Source organism: Euprymna scolopes, chromosome 2 (genome assembly GCF_053919585.1).
Source record: "Euprymna scolopes isolate OS-2025 chromosome 2, ASM5391958v1, whole genome shotgun sequence".
NCBI lineage: Eukaryota > Metazoa > Mollusca > Cephalopoda > Sepiida > Sepiolidae > Euprymna > Euprymna scolopes.
The window spans coordinates 143,396,314-143,412,788 of NC_136483.1; the positions used below are offsets into that span (position 1 = coordinate 143,396,314).

Here is a 16,475-nt window from a genome sequence, read left to right on the forward strand (position 1 = left end):
AAAAGGTACAAAAATAAAAATTGTCTCAGTCGTGGAGGATTTCTCCTCCACCGAAAGAGAACAAGAAATAGAAGTGCAGCATCTGAAGAACAGATACTACACTTTGATCTTGACCAAAAGGCCAAGAATGCGAACAATTGTAAATAACAACTTTTTTCACAAAACCAACACCGTCTTTCTTTTTTTTCTCTCTCTTTCTCTCTCTCACCCACTTACTCTTCCCTCTCTCTCACCCTCTTTCTCTTGACGTCACACCACTGTTAAACTGTGGGGGGGGGGAACACATTCCCAGGCATTATCTCCTATAGATGCACATTTTATTAGAAATTCAGCTTTCAAAATATTAGACGATAATAAAAATATAAAACCAACACCCTCTTTCTCTTTTCTCTCTCTCTCACCAACTTACTCTTCTCTCTCTCTCACCCTCTTTCTCTTGACCTCCTACTACTGTTAAACTGTGTGTGTGTGTGGGGGGGGAAGAGGCAGCTTGAAAACCAACAAAAACAGTGCACAGTTTCCCAAGCATTTGGGGTGGGAAGGGGGGGAAGAAGCCGAGCGCACAGTTTCGTGTGAGAGAGAGAGAACAATTCTCAACCTATATACTCAACAAATTTTTTATCTACAGATTTGAAAGTTTGTATATAGGGTATTCAGACATATGGAAATATATCTAGCATAATCTATCTATTATATCTATAAAAGTGAAAATGTGTGTGTGTGTGTGTGAGGTAGCCAGAGAGAGAGAGAGAGAGAGAGAGAGACAACAATTCTCAACCTATATATTCAATACATTTTTTATCTACAGATTTGAAAATTTGTATATAGGGTATTCAGACATATGGAAATATATCTAGCATAATCTATCTATTATATCTATAAAAGTGAAAATGTGTGTGTGTGTGTGTGTGTGTGTGCGTAAGAGAGAGAGAGAACAATTCTCAACCTATATACTCAACGTATTTTTATCTACGGATTTTAAACTTTGTATATAGGGTATTCAGACATATAGAAATATATCTAGCATAATCTATACATTATATCTATAAAAGTGAGAATGTGAGTGTGTGAGAGAGAGAGAACAATTCTCAACCTATATATTCAACAAATTTTTTACCTACAGATTTGAAAATTTGTATATTGGGTATTCAGACATATGGAAATATATCTAGCATAATCGATCTATTATATCTATAAAAGTCAGAATGTTTGCGTGTGGTTGTGTGTGTAAGGTTGCGAGAGAGAGAGAGAGAACAATTCTCAACCTATCTATTCAATAAATTTGTTATCTACAGATTTGACCATTTGTATATAGGGTATTCAGACATATGGAAATATATCCAGCATAATCTATCTATTATATCCATAAAAGTGAGAATGTGTGCGTGAGAGAGAGAGAGAGAGAGAGAGAGAGAGAGTAAGTACAATTCTCACCCTATATATTCAACAAATTTTTTATCTACCGATTAGAAAATTTGTATATAGGGTATTCAGACATATGGAAATATATCTAGCATAATCTATCTATTATATCTAGAAAAGTGAGAATGTGTGTGAAAGAGAGAGAGAGAAGAGAGAGAGAGAGAACAATTCTCAACCTATATATTCAACTAATTTTTATGTACAGATCTGAAAATTTGTATACAGGGTATTCAGACATATGGAAATATATCTAGCATAATCTATTATATCTATAAAAGGTAGAATGTGTGAGTGTGTGTGTGAGTGAGTGAGTGAGTGAGTGAGTGAGAGAGAGAGAGAGAGAGAGAACAATTCTCAACCTATATACTCAACAAATTTTGTATCTACAGATTTGATAATTTGTATATAGGGTATTCAGACATAAGGAAATATATCTAGCATAATCTATCTATTATATCTATAAAAGTGAGAATGTGTGTGAAAGAGAGAGAGAGAGAACAATTCTCAACCTATATATTCAACAAATTCTATCTTTACAGATTTGAAAATTTGTATATAGGGTATTCAGACATTTGGAAATATATCTAGCATCATCTATTATATCTATAAAAGTGAGAATGTGTGTGTGAGAGAGAGAGAAAGAACAATTCTCAACCTATATACTCAACAAATTTTTTATCTACAGATTTAAAAATTTGTATATAGGGTATTCAAACATATAGAAATATATCTAGCATAACCTATCTATTATATCTATAAAATGACCATGTGTATTGGTCAATAATACTGGTACACGCTAGCAAATTTAGATTTGCAATTACAGAATATGATTCTAATTTTTTCCTTTGCTCTTTATTCTAACACTACACTAAGTTTACTGTTTTATTTCGCTACAGTTGATATTGTGTAGAACAATAAGAAAATCATAGTGAACAATGCATTCAACAAAATTTCACACACATTTCTAGATACCTATATCTAATAAGTTCAAAAGAAAGGACACACTTAGGGAGGTATTTTGGTGGTCAAGTCACTAAATAGAGATTAGCTGGTTTCCCGGCATAGCCCAGGATGTAATAAAGATTGACTGAAATACATGTTCTAGCTGGTTTCTAGGCGTTGCCAGGGATGTAATATAGACACATTATGTTGTATATTACCTGTTCTCTTCTCCCTAAGGTAAAACAATTTCATATACATGCTGTAAATTACCTATGCTAGGGATAAAACATGAACAATACCAGTCCGGGGGTAGATAAAACAAATAATACATAAAGATGAAAGATTCGTCTCCCCTAAGAATAAAACATATGTTCAATATCTGCTTTTGTTTTTTCATTGTTTATACGGTCCCGAGCAACGCCGGGTAGCCCTGCTAGTAATATATAAAAGGCAAAAATCGGTGTGTATGTATGTATGTATGTATGTATGTATGTATGTTTGTTTGTAACGCTAAAACTTTTGAAAGACGGAACCAGAGTTGACAAATTTGGTATCATATTGCACCTTGATCACCCGGATGACAAATATCGAAATTTCACGTCAAACGGACCAGTAGAAAGGGGTCAACTAATCGTTTTTCTCCTAGGGGGGCCCCCAAAAAAAACTGTCATTTTACCGTTATTCAATACGTGTCACGTGACGTGACGTCAGCTCAAACTTTTGACAGACACAACCAAAGTTGACAAATTATGTATCATATTGAACCTTGATCACCCGCATGACAAATATCGAAATTCCACACCAAACGGACCATTAAAAGGGGGTGAACTGATCATTTCTCTCCTAGGGGGGCCCCCCAAAAAACCTGTCATTTTAATGTTAATATTACATAATCCAAAAACGCTTAGTCATGTCACGTGACGTGACGTCAACATCCAGTAATGGCGAACAAATGTAAACAAACACTTTGTTTTACCGATACTTTTGTAATTTCTCTTCTGCTTTGTTCTAGAGATTATTAAACTCCATGACAATGTCTCCAGCGTATTTAACTGGTTAAAAATAGTATTTATACAAGAGTTTTAACGAAAAATATCAGGAAAAAATGTACAGGAATAAAAAAAAATTCAGCTTTCAAAATATTCGTCGATAAAAAAACCGATCTTTATATTTACGCTAGCCATTTTGTATATTACCACGTGACCTGCTATCTCTTAAACTGGAGGGGGGGGGGGATCCACTTGAATCCAACAAAACCAGTAATTTTTTTTTTCTATTATATATACATCATTTTCTATAAAATTAAGTGTAGACTTTATAATTAAAACAAAAAATGTTATTCATACTAAAAAAAAAAAAAAACGCTTAGTCATGTCACGTGACGTGACGTCAACATCCACTAATGGCGAACAATTGTACCTATTTACTATGCCTCCCCACGGGACAGAGTTAGACACCAGGGTCGTTTTTTAACGTGGAGAAAAGGTACAAAAATAAAAATTGTCTCAGTCGTGGAGGATTTCTCCTCCACCGAAAGAGAACAAGAAATAGAAGTGCAGCATCTGAAGAACAGATACTACACTTTGATCTTGACCAAAAGGCCAAGAATGCGAACAATTGTAAATAACAACTTTTTTCACAAAACCAACACCGTCTTTCTTATTTTTCTCTCTCTTTCTCTCTCTCTCTCACCCACTTACTCTTCCCTCTCTCTCACCCTCTTTCTCTTGACGTCACACCACTGTTAAACTGTGGGGGGGGGAACACATTCCCAGGCATTATCTCCTATAGATGCACATTTTATTAGAAATTCAGCTTTCAAAATATTAGACGATAATAAAAATATAAAACCAACACCCTCTTTCTCTTTTCTCTCTCTCTCACCAACTTACTCTTCTCTCTCTCTCACCCACTTTCTCTTGACCTCCTACTACTGTTAAACTGTGTGTGTGTGGGGGGGGGGAAGAGGCAGCTTGAAAACCAACAAAAACAGTGCACAGTTTCCCAAGCATTTGGGGTGGGAAGGGGGGGAAGAAGCCGAGTGCACAGTTTCGTGTGAGAGAGAGAGAACAATTCTCAACCTATATACTCAACAAATTTTTTATCTACAGATTTGAAAGTTTGTATATAGGGTATTCAGACATATGGAAATATATCTAGCATAATCTATCTATTATATCTATAAAAGTGAAAATGTGTGTGTGTGTGAGGTAGCCAGAGAGAGAGAGAGAGAGAGAGAGAGACAACAATTCTCAACCTATATATTCAATACATTTTTTATCTACAGATTTGAAAATTTGTATATAGGGTATTCAGACATATGGAAATATATCTAGCATAATCTATCTATTATATCTATAAAAGTGAAAATGTGTGTGTGTGTGTGTGTGTGTGTGTGTGTGTGTGTGCGTAAGAGAGAGAGAGAACAATTCTCAACCTATATACTCAACGTATTTTTATCTACGGATTTTAAACTTTGTATATAGGGTATTCAGACATATAGAAATATATCTAGCATAATCTATACATTATATCTATAAAAGTGAGAATGTGAGTGTGTGAGAGAGAGAGAACAATTCTCAACCTATATATTCAACAAATTTTTTACCTACAGATTTGAAAATTTGTATATTGGGTATTCAGACATATGGAAATATATCTAGCATAATCGATCTATTATATCTATAAAAGTTAGAATGTGTGTGTGTGAGGTAGCCAGAGAGAGAGAGAGAGAGAGTAAGAACAATTTTCAACCTATATATTCAACAAATATTTGATCTACAGATTAGAAAATTTGTATATAGGGTATTCAGACATATGGAAATATATCTAGCATAATCTATCTATTATATCTCTAAAATTGAGAATGTGTGTGTGAGAGAGAGAGAGAGAACAATTTTCAACCTATATACTCAACAAATTTTTTTATCTACAGATTTGAAAATTTGTATATAGGGTATTCAGACATATGGAAATATATCTAGAGTAATCTATCTATTATATCTATAAAAGTGAGAATGCGTGTGTGTGTGAAAGAGAGCGACACAGAACAATTCTCAACCTATATATTCAACAAATTTTTTATGTACAGATCTGAAATATCACATTTGTATAGAAGTAGAAATCTTGATACCTACTCTGATACCTAATAAAAGAAAGGACACTCTTTAGGGCGGATTTTGATTATAACAAGTCACTAATTAGAAATTATAATAAACATTCTAATAATTTAAGAATTTTACCAAAATAAAATTGCATGGTAATCACCCAATTTCTGCCACAAAATTTTGATTGGCAGAACTCATAAACATAAAATATATATTTTCTAATTTCATCTTTTTTTTTTTCTTTTTACATAATCTGGTTTGATGTTTTCCCAAATATTCAAATCACTATATTTTGCTGCTTAATATCAAATACAGCAACTGAGTTATTTTTATGCATCAAACAATTACATTTTCTCATTCATCCAAACTAATCACTGAACATCAATTTCATATTTTCTTCACTAAAATATTACTGTGCTTGATGTCATCAAGTGGAGCGGATCATTTTTTTTTCATTTGTTCACACATTTTTCCAATTTATATATATTTTGTTAAAGATTCTTAGCCTATGTCATTGCATACCAATCTGTTTATTAAAAGTTAAGGTTCACTGTAAACACATATGTTACACCAAAATAAAAACGCTTCAGAGAGAGAGTAAGAACAATTCTCAACCTATATATTCAACAAATTCTATCTTTACAGATTTGAAAATTTGTATATAGGGTATTCAGACATTTGGAAATATATCTAGCATAATCTATTATATCTATAAAAGTGAGAATGTGTGTGTGAGAGAGAGAGAAAGAACAATTCTCAACCTATATACTCAACAAATTTTTTATCTACAGATTTAAAAATTTGTATATAGGGTATTCAGACATATAGAAATATATCTAGCATAACCTATCTATTATATCTATAAAATGACCATGTGTGTGTGTGTGAGAGAGAGAGAGAGAGTCAGAGAGAGAGAGAGAACAATTTTCAGCTTGTGTGTGTGTGAGAAAGAGAGAGAGAGAAAGAGAGGAAGGAAAATTCTCACCCTATATATTCAACAAATTTTTTATCTACATATTAGAAAATTTGGATATAGGGTATTCAGACGTATGGAAATATATCTAGCATAATCTATCTATTATATCTATAAAAGTGAGAATGTGTGTGTGAGAGAGAGAGAAAGAGAGAGAGAGAGAACAATTCTCAACCTATATATTCAACTAATTTTTTATCTACAGATTTGAAAATGTGTATATTGGGTATTCAGACATATGTAAATATATCTGGCATAATCTATGTATTATATCTATAAAAGTGTGAATGTGAGTGATGGAAAGAGCAAAAAATTCTCAACCTATATAACCTATAAAAGTGAGAATATGTGTGAGAGAGAGAGAGAGAGAACAATTCTCAACCTATATATTCCACACATTTTTGGGCACAGATTTGGAAATTTGTATATAGGGTAGGCAGACATATAGAAATATATCTAGCATAATCTATCTATTATATCTATAAAAGTGAGAACTTGTGTGTGTGTGTGTGTGTGTGTGTGAGAGAGAGAGAGAACAATTCTTAACCTACATACTCAACAAATTTTTTACCTACAGTTTAGAAAATTTGTATATAGGGTATTCAGACATATGGAAATATATCTAGCATAATCTATCTATTATAACTACAAAAGTTAGAATGTGTGTGTGAGAGAGAGAGAGAACAATTCTAAACCTATATATTCAACAAATTTTTTATCTACAGATTTGAAACTTTGTATATAGGGTATTCAGACATATGGAAATATATCTTGCATAATCTATCTATTTTATCTATAAAAGTGAGAATGCGTGTGTGTGAGATAGCGAGAGAGAGAAAGAGAAAAAGAGAGAGATAAAAATTCTCAACCTATACATTCAACAAATTTTATATCCACAGATTTGAACATTTGTATATAGGGTGTTCAGACATATAGAAATATATCTAGCATAATCTATCTATTATATGTATAAAAGTGAGAATGTGTGTGTGTGTGAGAGAGAGGACAATTGTCAACCTATGTATACAACAAATTTTTTATCTACAGATTTCAAAATTTGTATATTGGGCATTCAGACATATTTTAATATATCTGGCATAATCTGTCTATTATATCTATAAAAGTGAGAATGTGTGTGATAGAGAGAGAGAGAACAATTCTCAACCTATATACTCAACAAATTTTTTATCTACAGATTTGAAAATTTGTATATAGGGTATTCAGACATATGGAAATATATCTAGCATAATCTATTATATCTATAAAAGTGAGAATGTGTGTGTGTGTGTGAGAGAGAGAGAGGGAGAGAAGAATTCTCAACCCATATACTCAACAAATTCTTTATCTACAGATTTTAAAATTTGTATATAGAGTATTCATACAAATAGAAATATATCTAGGATAATCTTTCTATTATATCTATAAAAGTGAGAATGTGTGTGTGTGTGAGCGAGAGAGAGAGAGAGAGAGAGAGAGAGAACAGTTCTCAACCTATACATTCAACAAATTTTTATATATAGGGTATTCAGAAATATCGAAATATATCTAGCATAATCTATTATATCTTTAAAAGTTAGAATGTGTGTGTGTGAGAGATAGAGAGAACAATTCTCAACCTATGCACTCTACAAATTTTTTATCTACAAATTAGAAAATTTGTATATAGGGTATTCACACATATGGAAATATATCTAGCATAATCTATCTATTATATCTATAAAAGTTAGAATGTGTGTGTGAGGTAGCCAGAGAGAGAGAGAGAGAGAGTAAGAACAATTTTCAACCTATATATTCAACAAATATTTGATCTACAGATTAGAAAATTTGTATATAGGGTATTCAGACATATGGAAATATATCTAGCATAATCTATCTATTATATCTCTAAAATTGAGAATGTGTGTGTGAGAGAGAGAGAGAACAATTTTCAACCTATATACTCAACAAATTTTTTTATCTACAGATTTGAAAATTTGTATATAGGGTATTCAGACATATGGAAATATATCTAGAGTAATCTATCTATTATATCTATAAAAGTGAGAATGCGTGTGTGTGTGAGAGAGAGCGACACAGAACAATTCTCAACCTATATATTCAACAAATTTTTTATGTACAGATCTGAAATATCACATTTGTATAGAAGTAGAAATCTTGATACCTACTCTGATACCTAATAAAAGAAAGGACACTCTTTAGGGCGGATTTTGATTATAACAAGTCACTAATTAGAAATTATAATAAACATTCTAATAATTTAAGAATTTTACCAAAATAAAATTGCATGGTAATCACCCAATTTCTGCCACAAAATTTTGATTGGCAGAACTCATAAACATAAAATATATATTTTCTAATTTCATCTTTTTTTTTTCTTTTTACATAATCTGGTTTGATGTTTTCCCAAATATTCAAATCACTATATTTTGCTGCTTAATATCAAATACAGCAACTGAGTTATTTTTATGCATCAAACAATTACATTTTCTCATTCATCCAAACTAATCACTGAACATCAATTTCATATTTTCTTCACTAAAATATTACTGTGCTTGATGTCATCAAGTGGAGCGGATCATTTTTTTTTCATTTGTTCACACATTTTTCCAATTTATATATATTTTAAAGATTCTTAGCCTATGTCATTGCATACCAATCTGTTTATTAAAAGTTAAGGTTCACTGTAAACACATATGTTACACCAAAATAAAAACGCTTCAGATAATGTCTTGATATTCAATTCAGTTTCTCACATGACATCTTATGAAGTTAGTAGAAATGTTACAGACTTTTGAATCTCAAACACTTTCAATACTGTGCACTGATATTTTCTTTTTTGCAATATAAGCACATTCATGACTTTTTTTACAAACGTTAAAAACTTTCACATTGTGTAGCAATATACTGAAACAATTATAAAAATATTTGTTTTTATTTTGAATGATGCAGGGCATCTGAAGAGAGATTTTTCTAACAAAATGAAAGTATAATTTTTAGCAATAGGTATCTAGGAAAAGGCCACTACATATAAGTTCCAAATTTCCACAACCTGGCAAATACTGGTACATGCTAGCAAATTTAGATTTGCAATTACAAAATATGATTCTAATTTTTTCCTTTGCTCTTTATTCTAACACTACACTAAGTTTACTGTGTTATTTCGCTACAGTTGATATTGTGTAGAACAATAAGAAAATCATAGTGAACAATGCATTCAACAAAATTTCACACACATTTCTAGATACCTATATCTAATAAGTTCAAAAGAAAGGACACACTTAGGGAGGTATTTTGGTGGTCAAGTCACTAAAAAGAGATTAGCTGGTTTCCCGGCATAGCCCAGGATATAATAAAGATTGACTGAAATACATGTTCTAGCTGGTTTCTAGGCGTTGCCAGGGATGTAATATAGACACATTATGTTGTATATTACCTGTTCTCTTCTCCCTAAGGTAAAACAATTTCATATACATGCTGTAAATTACCTATGCTAGGGATAAACCATGAACAATATCAGTCCTAGGGTAGATAAAACAAATAATACATAGAGATGAAAGATTCCTCTCCCCTAAGAATCAAACATATGTTCAATATCTGCTTTTGTTTTTTCATTGTTTATACGGTCCCGAGCAACGCCGGGTAGCCCTGCTAGTAATAATATATAAAAGGCAAAAATCGGTGTGTATGTATGTATGTATGTATGTATGTATGTATGTTTGTTTGTAACGCTAAAACTTTTGAAAGACGGAACCAGAGTTGACAAATTTGGTATCATATTGCACCTTGATCACCCGGATGACAAATATCGAAATTTCACGTCAAACGGACCAGTAGAAAGGGGTCAACTGATCGTTTTTCTCCTAGGGGGGCCCCCCAAAAAAACTGTCATTTTACCGTTATTCAATACGTGTCACGTGACGTGACGTCAGCTCAAACTTTTGACAGACACAACCAAAGTTGACAAATTATGTATCATATTGAACCTTGATCACCCGCATGACAAATATCGAAATTCCACACCAAACGGACCATTAAAAGGGGGTGAACTGATCATTTCTCTCCTAGGGGGGCCCCCCAAAAAACCTGTCATTTTAATGTTAATATTACATAATCCAAAAACGCTTAGTCATGTCACGTGACGTGACGTCAACATCCAGTAATGGCGAACAAATGTAAACAAACACTTTGTTTTACCGATACTTTTGTAATTTCTCTTCTGCTTTGTTCTAGAGATTATTAAACTCCATGACAATGTCTCCAGCGTATTTAACTGGTTAAAAATAGTATTTATACAAGAGTTTTAACGAAAAATATCAGGAAAAAATGTACAGGAATAAAAAAAAATTCAGCTTTCAAAATATTCGTCGATAAAAAAACCGATCTTTATATTTACGCTAGCCATTTTGTATATTACCACGTGACCTGCTATCTCTTAAACTGGAGGGGGGGGATCCACTTGAATCCAACAAAACCAGTAATTTTTTTTTTCTATTATATATACATCATTTTCTATAAAATTAAGTGTAGACTTTATAATTAAAACAAAAAATGTTATTCATACTAAAAAAAAAAAAAAACGCTTAGTCATGTCACGTGACGTGACGTCAACATCCACTAATGGCGAACAATTGTACCTATTTACTATGCCTCCCCACGGGACAGAGTTAGACACCAGGGTCGTTTTTTAACGTGGAGAAAAGGTACAAAAATAAAAATTGTCTCAGTCGTGGAGGATTTCTCCTCCACCGAAAGAGAACAAGAAATAGAAGTGCAGCATCTGAAGAACAGATACTACACTTTGATCTTGACCAAAAGGCCAAGAATGCGAACAATTGTAAATAACAACTTTTTTCACAAAACCAACACCGTCTTTCTTATTTTTCTCTCTCTTTCTCTCTCTCTCTCACCCACTTACTCTTCCCTCTCTCTCACCCTCTTTCTCTTGACGTCACACCACTGTTAAACTGTGGGGGGGGGGAACACATTCCCAGGCATTATCTCCTATAGATGCACATTTTATTAGAAATTCAGCTTTCAAAATATTAGACGATAATAAAAATATAAAACCAACACCCTCTTTCTCTTTTCTCTCTCTCTCACCAACTTACTCTTCTCTCTCTCTCACCCACTTTCTCTTGACCTCCTACTACTGTTAAACTGTGTGTGTGTGTGGGGGGGGGAAGAGGCAGCTTGAAAACCAACAAAAACAGTGCACAGTTTCCCAAGCATTTGGGGTGGGAAGGGGGGGAAGAAGCCGAGTGCACAGTTTCGTGTGAGAGAGAGAGAACAATTCTCAACCTATATACTCAACAAATTTTTTATCTACAGATTTGAAAGTTTGTATATAGGGTATTCAGACATATGGAAATATATCTAGCATAATCTATCTATTATATCTATAAAAGTGAAAATGTGTGTGTGTGTGAGGTAGCCAGAGAGAGAGAGAGAGAGAGAGAGAGACAACAATTCTCAACCTATATATTCAATACATTTTTTATCTACAGATTTGAAAATTTGTATATAGGGTATTCAGACATATGGAAATATATCTAGCATAATCTATCTATTATATCTATAAAAGTGAAAATGTGTGTGTGTGTGTGTGTGTGTGTGTGTGTGCGTAAGAGAGAGAGAGAACAATTCTCAACCTATATACTCAACGTATTTTTATCTACGGATTTTAAACTTTGTATATAGGGTATTCAGACATATAGAAATATATCTAGCATAATCTATACATTATATCTATAAAAGTGAGAATGTGAGTGTGTGAGAGAGAGAGAACAATTGTCAACCTATATATTAAACAAATTTTTTACCTACAGATTTGAAAATTTGTATATTGGGTATTCAGACATATGGAAATATATCTAGCATAATCGATCTATTATATCTATAAAAGTCAGAATGTTTGCGTGTGGTTGTGTGTGTAAGGTTGCGAGAGAGAGAGAGAGAACAATTCTCAACCTATCTATTCAATAAATTTGTTATCTACAGATTTGACCATTTGTATATAGGGTATTCAGACATATGGAAATATATCCAGCATAATCTATCTATTATATCCATAAAAGTGAGAATGTGTGCGTGAGAGAGAGAGAGAGAGAGAGTAAGTACAATTCTCACCCTATATATTCAACAAATTTTTTATCTACCGATTAGAAAATTTGTATATAGGGTATTCAGACATATGGAAATATATCTAGCATAATCTATCTATTATATCTAGAAAAGTGAGAATGTGTGTGAAAGAGAGAGAGAGAAGAGAGAGAGAGAGAACAATTCTCAACCTATATATTCAACTAATTTTATGTACAGATCTGAAAATTTGTATACAGGGTATTCAGACATATGGAAATATATCTAGCATAATCTATTATATCTATAAAAGGTAGAATGTGTGTGTGTGTGTGTGTGAGTGAGTGAGTGAGTGAGAGAGAGAGAGAGAGAACAATTCTCAACCTATATACTCAACAAATTTTGTATCTACAGATTTGATAATTTGTATATAGGGTATTCAGACATAAGGAAATATATCTAGCATAATCTATCTATTATATCTATAAAAGTGAGAATGTGTGTGAAAGAGAGAGAGAGAGAGAACAATTCTCAACCTATATATTCAACAAATTCTATCTTTACAGATTTGAAAATTTGTATATAGGGTATTCAGACATTTGGAAATATATCTAGCATAATCTATTATATCTATAAAAGTGAGAATGTGTGTGTGAGAGAGAGAGAAAGAACAATTCTCAACCTATATACTCAACAAATTTTTTATCTACAGATTTAAAAATTTGTATATAGGGTATTCAGACATATAGAAATATATCTAGCATAACCTATCTATTATATCTATAAAATGACCATGTGTGTGTGTGTGTGAGAGAGAGAGAGAGTCAGAGAGAGAGAGAGAACAATTTTCAGCGTGTGTGTGTGTGAGAAAGAGAGAGAGAGAAAGAGAGGAAGGAAAATTCTCACCCTATATATTCAACAAATTTTTTATCTACATATTAGAAAATTTGGATATAGGGTATTCAGACGTATGGAAATATATCTAGCATAATCTATCTATTATATCTATAAAAGTGAGAATGTGTGTGTGAGAGAGAGAGAAAGAGAGAGAGAGAGAGAACAATTCTCAACCTATATATTCAACTAATTTTTTATCTACAGATTTGAAAATGTGTATATTGGGTATTCAGACATATGTAAATATATCTGGCATAATCTATGTATTATATCTATAAAAGTGTGAATGTGAGTGATGGAAAGAGCAAAAAATTCTCAACCTATATAACCTATAAAAGTGAGAATATGTGTGTGAGAGAGAGAGAGAGAGAACAATTCTCAACCTATATATTCCACACATTTTTGGGCACAGATTTGGAAATTTGTATATAGGGTAGGCAGACATATAGAAATATATCTAGCATAATCTATCTATTATATCTATAAAAGTGAGAACTTGTGTGTGTGTGTGTGTGAGAGAGAGAGAGAACAATTCTTAACCTACATACTCAACAAATTTTTTACCTACAGTTTAGAAAATTTGTATATAGGGTATTCAGACATATGGAAATATATCTAGCATAATCTATCTATTATAACTACAAAAGTTAGAATGTGTGTGTGAGAGAGAGAGAGAACAATTCTAAACCTATATATTCAACAAATTTTTTATCTACAGATTTGAAACTTTGTATATAGGGTATTCAGACATATGGAAATATATCTAGCATAATCTATCTATTTTATCTATAAAAGTGAGAATGCGTGTGTGTGAGATAGCGAGAGAGAGAGAGAGAGAGAAAGAGAGAGATAAAAATTCTCAACCTATACATTCAACAAATTTTTTATCCACAGATTTGAACATTTGTATATAGGGTGTTCAGACATATAGAAATATATCTAGCATAATCTATCTATTATATGTATAAAAGTGAGAATGTGTGTGTGTGTGAGAGAGAGGACAATTCTCAACCTATGTATACAACAAATTTTTTATCTACAGATTTCAAAATTTGTATATTGGGCATTCAGACATATTTCAATATATCTGGCATAATCTGTCTATTATATCTATAAAAGTGAGAATGTGTGTGATAGAAAGAGAGAGAACAATTCTCAACCTATATACTCAACAAATTTTTTATCTACAGATTTGAAAATTTGTATATAGGGTATTCAGACATAGGGAAATATATCTAGCATAATCTATTATATCTATAAAAGTGAGAATGTGTGTGTGTGTGTGAGAGAGAGAGAGAGGGAGAGAAGAATTCTCAACCCATATACTCAACAAATTCTTTATCTACAGATTTTAAAATTTTTATATAGAGTATTCATACAAATAGAAATATATCTAGGATAATCTTTCTATTATATCTATAAAAGTGAGAATGTGTGTGTGTGTGAGCGAGAGAGAGAGAGAGAGAGAGAGAGAGAACAGTTCTCAACCGATACATTCAACAAATTTTTATATATAGGGTATTCAGAAATATCGAAATATATCTAGCATAATCTATTATATCTTTAAAAGTTAGAATGTGTGTGTGTGAGAGATAGAGAGAACAATTCTCAACCTATGCACTCTACAAATTTTTTATCTACAAATTAGAAAATTTGTATATAGGGTATTCACACATATGGAAATATATCTAGCATAATCTATCTATTATATCTATAAAAGTTAGAATGTGTGTGTGTGAGGTAGCCAGAGAGAGAGAGAGAGAGAGTAAGAACAATTTTCAACCTATATATTCAACAAATATTTGATCTACAGATTAGAAAATTTGTATATAGGGTATTCAGACATATGGAAATATATCTAGCATAATCTATCTATTATATCTCTAAAATTGAGAATGTGTGTGTGAGAGAGAGAGAGAGAACAATTTTCAACCTATATACTCAACAAATTTTTTTATCTACAGATTTGAAAATTTGTATATAGGGTATTCAGACATATGGAAATATATCTAGAGTAATCTATCTATTATATCTATAAAAGTGAGAATGCGTGTGTGTGTGAAAGAGAGCGACACAGAACAATTCTCAACCTATATATTCAACAAATTTTTTATGTACAGATCTGAAATATCACATTTGTATAGAAGTAGAAATCTTGATACCTACTCTGATACCTAATAAAAGAAAGGACACTCTTTAGGGCGGATTTTGATTATAACAAGTCACTAATTAGAAATTATAATAAACATTCTAATAATTTAAGAATTTTACCAAAATAAAATTGCATGGTAATCACCCAATTTCTGCCACAAAATTTTGATTGGCAGAACTCATAAACATAAAATATATATTTTCTAATTTCATCTTTTTTTTTTCTTTTTACATAATCTGGTTTGATGTTTTCCCAAATATTCAAATCACTATATTTTGCTGCTTAATATCAAATACAGCAACTGAGTTATTTTTATGCATCAAACAATTACATTTTCTCATTCATCCAAACTAATCACTGAACATCAATTTCATATTTTCTTCACTAAAATATTACTGTGCTTGATGTCATCAAGTGGAGCGGATCATTTTTTTTTCATTTGTTCACACATTTTTCCAATTTATATATATTTTGTTAAAGATTCTTAGCCTATGTCATTGCATACCAATCTGTTTATTAAAAGTTAAGGTTCACTGTAAACACATATGTTACACCAAAATAAAAACGCTTCAGATAATGTCTTGATATTCAATTCAGTTTCTCACATGACATCTTATGAAGTTAGTAGAAATGTTACAGACTTTTGAATCTCAAACACTTTCAATACTGTGCACTGATATTTTCTTTTTTGCAATATAAGCACATTCATGATTTTTTTTACAAACTTTAAAAACTTTCACATTGTGTAGCAATATACTGAAACAATTATAAAAATATTTGTTTTTATTTTGAATGATGCAGGGCATCTGAAGAGAGATTTTTCTAACAAAATGAAAGTATAATTTTTAGCAATAGGTATCTAGGAAAAGGCCACTACATATGTTATAAGTTCCAAATTTCCACA

At 31.8% G+C, this 16,475-nt stretch overlaps 3 pseudogenes; all 3 read right to left on the reverse strand.

Annotated features, from left to right (window-relative positions):
* Positions 1-134, reverse strand: LOC145242831 (U2 spliceosomal RNA; annotated as a pseudogene).
* Positions 135-3,844: 3,710 nt separating this feature from the next.
* LOC145242836 (U2 spliceosomal RNA) lies at positions 3,845-3,978 on the reverse strand (annotated as a pseudogene).
* Positions 3,979-11,139: 7,161 nt separating this feature from the next.
* Positions 11,140-11,273, reverse strand: LOC145242838 (U2 spliceosomal RNA; annotated as a pseudogene).
* Positions 11,274-16,475: the final 5,202 nt, after the last annotated feature.